Source organism: Lactuca saligna, chromosome 4 (genome assembly GCF_052625555.1).
Source record: "Lactuca saligna cultivar CGN05327 chromosome 4, ASM5262555v1, whole genome shotgun sequence".
Taxonomy (NCBI): Eukaryota; Viridiplantae; Streptophyta; class Magnoliopsida; order Asterales; family Asteraceae; genus Lactuca; species Lactuca saligna.
Window position 1 is genome coordinate 287683478 of NC_136420.1, and position 8762 is coordinate 287692239.

Consider the following 8762-nt stretch of genomic DNA (forward strand, 5'->3'; position numbering starts at 1 on the left):
ATTAATTTTTTTTTTTCTATATATCATTTTTAAGTTTTTATATTTTATTAAATGTCATATAATATTTAATGTAATAATTATAATAAATATAGTAATAAATGTATACACTTTCATTATTGAACTTACATCTAAAATTAAAGTTCATTAGTTTCTATTTATTTATTTATTTAAATTATTTGTTTAAATTTAAAAGATAAAAAACACCTTTCAAGTTTTAAATTTCACTATTTTTTTATTTTCTTATAAATTAAATGTTCTTAAATATTTAGACCTTTATATATATATATATTTAAATTAACTAATTTAATATATATGTCTCAGAACTTTTTTTTTGGTACCGGCGGAGTTAGTATATGTTGACGTATACAAGAACGTTAGATACAAATCTACAAAGCGGACAATCCAAAATCGCCTCCTTTTCCTGTCCTCTTATCTTTTTCACCACTTTGGTTTGAGCAAGGTTCGAACCTACCACCTCTAAAGAGAAATCCCTAAGAAGGAACACCTGGATGCATCTTACCAGCTGAGATGGTAGTCATTTGCAAGTCTGACAACTAGTGATACTATGATTCACAACTAACCTAATGTTATATAAAAACCATGGTTAAGAAATCATAATTTATCAAATGACTAATATATCAACATCACTATACATATTATCCACACATATTACATATGTTATTCAAAACCCGGTTCTGTTTTAAAAAATAACTAAAAATATGATTCGAAACCAGTTTTGTTCTAAAGCTCGTCCCTAGGAAGAACAATGGAGCCGGTGATTCAATTGTTTCTTGAGAAGTGAGAAATTGTTGTGGGGGACATTCAAGAACTGAAAAAAAAAAAAAAAAAAAAAACGCTTATTGAGGCACACAAAAAAATGAACTATGAAAACATGCACATTAGGCAAGGATCAAACACAAGACATCAAACATCTCAAATATCACATTTAAACCATCTCAACCACATCTGACTTTCTTAATTTGTTGCATATTATAATATATAGTATAAGGATGTTTATATTATATAAAATCGTAACTTGTAGTTGTAGGGGTACTATAAGATTTGGCGAGGCCTGAAATGGTCGCTTGCCTTGGCTCTAGGACTCACCCTACCCATTTTATATTGTGCTCATACCGTTCCATATTATCACTCATAATCGCCATACAACATTATTGGAGCTTATGATGAAGATTAAATAATATGACTTTCTGTAATGTCGAATAACTATGATTTTCTACATTTTGTGAACTTTATGACTTTTTTGTTATTGACTTTAGTTTTAGTTTGGCATGTGATAGGAAGATTACAATGAAGAATAAGAAATCCTTCCTAATAAATAAATAATATTTTTATCCCATGTCAATATCTTATTGGTTTGATCACATGTTATTTTGTGGTTATTTTTAATTAATTTTTTTTCTAGCATTTTGTGGTTTTTTTCATTTTATTAATTTCCACGTAATATTTAAATATAATAATTACAATAAATATAATAATAAATGCAAATCAATTTCATTAATTGATTTTTTTTTCTAATTTCAAAATTTCTAAATTAAAGTGTTATTAGTTTTCTTTACTATTTATTTAAATTATTTGTTTAATTTAAAAGAAAAACAAACAATAATATTTTTTATTTTTTTTCATATAAATTCAAAATTTTCAAATGTTTATAATTTATATATTTTTTCTTTAAAATGAATCATATTTTATACAGTTTAATGAGGACACATGATATAAAATTTTATATTCTTTTTTCTGGAACTAACTCAATCCTATTTTTGGAAGTATAATTTGTATTGGCTAAGGAGTGGAATGATCGAGAGTTTAAGCTTATCGTCTGTAGTACAGGGTTTTTTTTTTTTTTTTTTTTTTTGATATCAAAATGTATGATAATATTTTATATTATGTAAGATGTTTATTTTTACATTCAAGAATATGAAATGGATTATGTCAAAAAACAGTCACAGGCACGTAAGCTTGTAATGTGGGTCGGTACCCCCACAATATTTTTCTTAAAATATAAATAATAAAATGCAACGTACCTATCCCACCTCTTGTCCAGTTTTTTCGATTTTTTAAATTTAATTTTCTTTCTTAGTCAATTAAACACACCATACACAAAAATAAATAAATAAACGCTAACAATGAACGTTCTCAGTTTTCTTCTAAATTAAAAAAGAAAAATGATAATAAAATAAAATAAACGTAACATCATATTTACTATTAATTGATAATTTATGTATAAAAAATCAATTAGATTAACAGTCAATATTTAAAATTCTTATAAAAGATATAAAATAAAGAATGCTTAAACTATAACAAATACATATATTTTCAATGTTAATATATAAAAATAGTTATATTTTTAGACATATAAATATGTAAAATATTCAAAATTATAATACCATAAATAATAAAATCTTCCAAATATAACTATATAAAAATGATACATAATTCACATTTATAAAAATATAAAAATAATAATATGGGGAAAACATACATGATTATGATTAGATATCATTGGGACTGTTTAAAAAAAAAATTACGTTGTCGGTGCCGCCGTATCGGTTTTCAAAATTCAAAGATTTAGATTTAATTATTTCTAGCACTTTCTTTGTGTTATTTGTTATCTTGAGAAAAGAAACGATGCGACCAAATTCATAGAATAAGCAAAAATATAATTTAAATTGATGTTTATTACATTTTCGAAATTTCAAGTTAACGTAGGTGGTTAGGAAAAATATTTTGATCTATATCATAAAATATATTATCATAACGAAAAATTGCAATCGTCTGGTTTATATATATATATATATATATATATATATATATATATATATATATATATATATATATATATATATATATATATATATATATATATATATTTCCTTATTTGGTAATTATGACACTAGAACCGAAATAATCAAATTCATTTTCCAATATTACTATCAATGGAATCATATAAACAATCATTTTTCATAAATACCACTATAAGGATATTTAAAGTAATATAATAAAACATTATCTTTTATTTAAACTTGCGGAAAAACTTATCCTTATAATGTAGATGCAAATGAAAATTTTGTTGTTATCAATATATCATAATTCTTAAGCAACAACTCACAATTCTGAGCACCGAACCATGTTATCGAAATCCATCTTCGTGATCAAAATCAGCATATATTTCCTTTAAGCTTCCTCTCTTCGATTCTACAAAACATTAAAATGTGATATGGTCACATCATGTATAAGAATCTCAAATAGGAACTTAATAGAGTTAGATAGTGCACTTTACCCGAAGTAGAGTCAAACTTTTTGACTTTACCAACCTTATGTTTGTTCAGGTAAATTAGGCAGCTTCGCAACCAACGTCCCTTCCTTTAGCAATAGAAGGTTTAAGAAGTTGATCTTCTAATCAAATTTGCTTTACTAGTCCTTAAATCATTTCTGATTCAGCAGCACCAAGCAAATAGATAAAATCATAAAGGATCATGTCATAGTATGTTTCATAGTAGTCCCAAAGGAACTCACTGTGTAACTTAGAAAGTGATTGAACATCCAACTCTCTCAAGACTAATGTCACAACCAGGAAATTAGATTCCTTGTAAACATTTAACAATGATAACAAATGTGAACCAACAACGTGAAAGCACATATGATGCTTATTTAATAACAACAAATTATCCATCAAACGCTCTATGCAAACACTGCAAATAGTCACCAAATAATTGGAAACCCTAGAAATCCCGGTTTAAGTCCATTATGGACTAGGATTTCCTTATTGGGCCTAATGGGCCAATAAGCTTCCAATTTGACTATTTTGGGCTTAAAACTCTTAAATGGGCTCTAATTGGACCCACTTTCATTTATTTTAACATTTTGGACCATATTGGGCCTATAATGAAGTAAAATACTTTAATGGGCCTTATTGGGCCATAACTAACCTAATTAACCTTAATGGACTATGAAGCCCATTATTTTTGACAAATTGGGTCGTAAACCATCATGGGAGCCCAATGGGTCGAAAAATCATCAAATTGGGCCCACAATATGGATTTATGCAAAAGGCCCAAAACTCTCTTCTCTTTTCTCTAATTCTCGGCCCAAGTGGGAAAACAACAAAAAAAGAAAAAAAAAGAGAGAAGGAGATTAAGAGAGTTGACTTTTAGGTTGACACCTCATGATTATCCAACATATCTCTAAGTAATATCTTTTATGTATCCATGCATAGTTTCGTGTATCAAGGCAAGCTCATCTCTTCCCCCCCTCTCTCCTTATCCACGGTCGAGAGCACCCCACACCATCACCATTTTCATTTTGATCAAAATCTTACAAGAAAAACTCTCAAGAACTCTTCCCTTTTCTCCAAATTTTCGAGCATTGGTGTGTGACTTCAAGGAGTTTACCAATTAATATCATCATTCTTGGTAAGTAATTACTTGAATCCATGGCTTAACTTCTACATTTCATCAAACATCTCATCTTAACTCATGAAAATTCATGATCTAACTCCCTAGAACCATCTAAGTTCGAAAACTTCCTCAAGAAGTTGCTAGGGCCGAAATCTTCTCTCAAATCTTCATCAAAACCAAATCCAAATCACAAGGTGAGTTTCATACCCCTTTCTTTTTGGTTTTTATGAGTTTTATGTGGGATAATACAAGAAAATGTGTAGATCTATGTGTATATGTATGCTATGTGTGATTTGATGCATGTATGTGTGTGATATCATGTGTTTTGTGATGAATATGTTTCCAAAAAGGGGTGTAAACCCGAGATCTATGACATAAGAAAGGAAACAAGCATAATCTAAGCTAACTTACACTAAACAAGTCAAGAAAAATAGTTTACAAGGTCATGATAAACATGTTCTAACATAAAACCTATTTTTGGGCTTAAATTGTCAAAAATACAAAACTAGGGGTACAAATCAACAAGACACGGTTTCTTGAAGGTTAAAAGGGTCAAAACAGTTCCTATAATTATTTTTTTGAACACTAGGAATTTCAAGGGACTTAAAATGTACATTTTGACCTAACGGGCTATTTATGGGCTTCTCGGACCAATAAGCCTCAAAAATGCGAAAATGATAAGTTGAGGGTCTGGAAATGTAACTTCCTGTAAAACAGGGGGTAACTACCATAACAAAATGTTTATAAGGGTCAAAAATGCTTTTCACTAACAAAAAGGACCAAACATGTAAACTTTTTAGATTTTGGGCCAAAACTGTAAAAGTTGTGAAAAATGGGCCCCTAACCGAGAATCACTATTCTAGAGGGGCTGAAGCTGTCAACAAAGTAAATTTTGGGTTAAAATCGTGCTTTCATCAAATAAATAATACAAAAGTGTCAAGAAAAGGGTTTTAAGGACTAAAAATAAAATTCTTTTATATAAAAAGGTCTAAAGGTGTTATTTTTATAAAAGAAGGGTAGTGAAAAGGGTCAAATTCCACTTTCAAACAAATTAATTCATTAATACAAAATACAAGATCCACTACTACCGACGAAACGGAAAACAAATACACTTTCAACAACAAATATTGTTACAAAAACGAATTGATTTGGTCTCGAATCAGTAACAAAACAAAATCGTAAAACCAAAGCATTTCAATAAACACACGATAACTATAATGAGCTAACTTACAAACTTTGAGCTTGGAAGTTTCAAATCATGCTTGTTGGGCCTTGCTAGCCTATTAACATGATCTTTGGGCCTAAAGGGAATATGCTTACGTGTTATTAGGCCTTCTATGACCCAATTCCATGTAAAAGGACTTTCAATAGCTCTAATTTGCTATTAGGCCCTAGTGGCCCATTAGTACTGCTAGTGAGGTCGAGAAGTCAAATGCGAGTGGGGCCAAGTGTCTTTCGCATTCCCGATAGCCTTGAATAACTCATGGAAATAAAGGGACTTCGTACTCTCCTATCTCCTCGGTTGTTAGGCTTATGAGAAATTAAAGTAAACAGATTCAGGACGATAAACAAGAGTAATCATGGTGGGTGGATTAAGTGAGTACTAACGGCCGACGCCTTTAAGGATCGTTCGTAATCTGTTGTTATAAACTAGTCATTTTCTTTAATGCGTGATTATAACAACTCACAAACCCTAATTAATCCAACGCCACCCAGGTAATCAAAATCATTCGACGTATCAGTATAACAATAGACAAGTCATTGTATTTTATGTATTGGGAAAACATCGGGTTTTCCTGGGAAGTTCAACATTTTCACTTGCGTGATGTATACAAAGGTTCAATAATTATACATGTTTTGAAAATCAACAAGCTTATATTCACGGATCTTCACACTTTTTATAAACAATTATCTTTTAAGAAAATATCGGATTTTCTGGGTTTTTTACAAACTACACCAAATCATTTTACAACAACATTACTTATGAACTCACCAACATTACATATGTTGACGTTTTTCAAAATAACTTATATTCTCAGGTAACAGGTAAGCCGAAGAATAAGTACCAAGTAATGTCATGGTGTTTTGTTTAGATTATCTATCAGACAGTTTATGTTATGAAATTGTAATGCTTAAAACAATGTCCTGGATGTAAACAATATCAGTTGTAATATTTCAATTCATGGTGATGAATTATGTTATGATTCATGTATATTCATTGTGATGGTATTCAATTTAAGTCACAAGAGCCCTCGGACGTTTCCACCGTCTGGTTCGGGGGTGTGACAGGTTGGTATCAGAGCTCTGTTTATAGTGAACTAGCATATCTAACCACACGTTGATATGCAACTTTAAACCAAAAAGAGGGACTAACACAACTCTGAACAAAACAGGTAAAACATAATGATAAAACATCTTTACTTGTGTGAATTAAAAAAAAAGAACATAATACTGAACCAAACAAGATAATGCTAGCATCTCGGTTAAGCCAGGACTGTTCATAGTTGTATCAAGGAGTAGATGTAGCCTGATCAACTACATTCCCTCCAAGGTACAACTATCACATGTCCTGAGGAAATCGTGATGGCTAGGGAACCTAAAAACATACCCTTTTATCACCAAGAAGAGATCATCAGCTCAATATATACAATAAATGTAGCGTCTTAGGAATAATGTTAGCCTATTTACACACTCTCGCAGACGGCATGGCTGGTTTCCATCACCCCGGAGATCCTTATTTCCCTAACCAGGGGAATAATGGATGGTTGGAAGAATCCGAGGAAGACCCCGAGGAGGAATCCGAAGTGGAAGCTAAGGCGGAAGCCGAAGGCAGACCTGCCGAGCCAGTGGTGGACCAAGAAGAGGAGGAAGCTGAAGGAAGTCTCGAGGAGGAACCCATCGATAACGAAGAGGGTGATTCGGACGCAGAGTCCGAAGTCATCAACTCCTTTTATCCGATTAGAGTGCCTGCTTACCGGGTGGGCCCCACTGGTCCTACACCCCCTGGGGTATTAATCTTTGGAGGTGGAGCAGACAGCAGGGACAGCGACCCCCGTTCGGCATGTCACGCGAGCTCTTTGACCTGAGGGACGGAGGACCGACTGATCGTGCCCTTCCAGTCATGGTGAGACGATTACGGAACACAGGCGACCTAGCTCAGAGTACCACCGATCAGGTACGCCAGATGTGGACTAGGGTTGAGCGTGCGGAGCAGGAGACGCGAGACGTCCTCCGAGAGTTCCACATGAGGCAGGTAAGGTGGGAGTCCCGTCTCCAGGATACAGAACGACAGGTGGCTCGTCTTCAGGGAGCATCCATTTCCTCAGCACCACCCCCCGGAACATCCCACCGTGAGTAGGATTAGCCGTATCAGTCCTTAGTACTAGTACTATGATCTATGCTATGTATCTTAACTCTATGTTTAAGTGATTACACTACTCATAGAGCCGTTATGCTGCCGAACTTGTACCGCTTATGTATGCTCTTTCGAGCAAAATTTTCATGCATCAAAGTGCGGATAATAGTAATGAAAAATCTTATATGTTTACTATGATGTTTTAATCTGCTATGTGTTACATATCTATGATTGTATGCTAAATTGTGAAATTACTTAAGTTTGTGCCACACACCTAGTTTATAGGATCACAACCTCACAAAAAAAACCACAAACAGTCAACATCTTTCTGTTCCATGACAGAAAGATGCCTCAACGACCCACCTGCAGAAACCCTGGACCAACCCCACCAGAAGTCGACTCAGCTACATTCCAAGCAGCTGTATCTGCTGCGGTCACCGCAGCGATGGCACAAATTCACCAAGGGAACAATGGAGGAGTCAACGGACAAGGGGTTGGAAGTTCAAACAACGGGATGAATCAAGGACCTACCAAAACATGTTACTACAAAGACTTCAGCAACGCCAAACCAAGGACCTTTAACGGCACTGGAAGGAATGATCACCCTGAAACAATGGATCGAGAAGGTGGAATTGGTGGTCGAGATATGTGATTGCCTTGAGGAGATGAAAGTGAAGTTTTCCGCATGCACTTTCGTTGACCAAGCACTCACTTGGTGGAACGGACACGTGGAGGCCATGACACTCCCCGTAGCCAATTTCATGCCATGGGTAGAGATGAAAGAAATGCTAATGGCCGAGTACTACCCTCGTGGCGAAATTCAGAAAATGGAACAAGAGCTGTGGAATCTCACTGTCCGAAATGCTGATATAGATGCATACATATCCAGGTTTAGCGAACTGTCTCTGCTATGCCCTGGCATGATCACCTCAGAAGGAATGAAGATCGAACGATTCATCTGGGGACTAACCTCCCCGATCCAAGGAAACGTG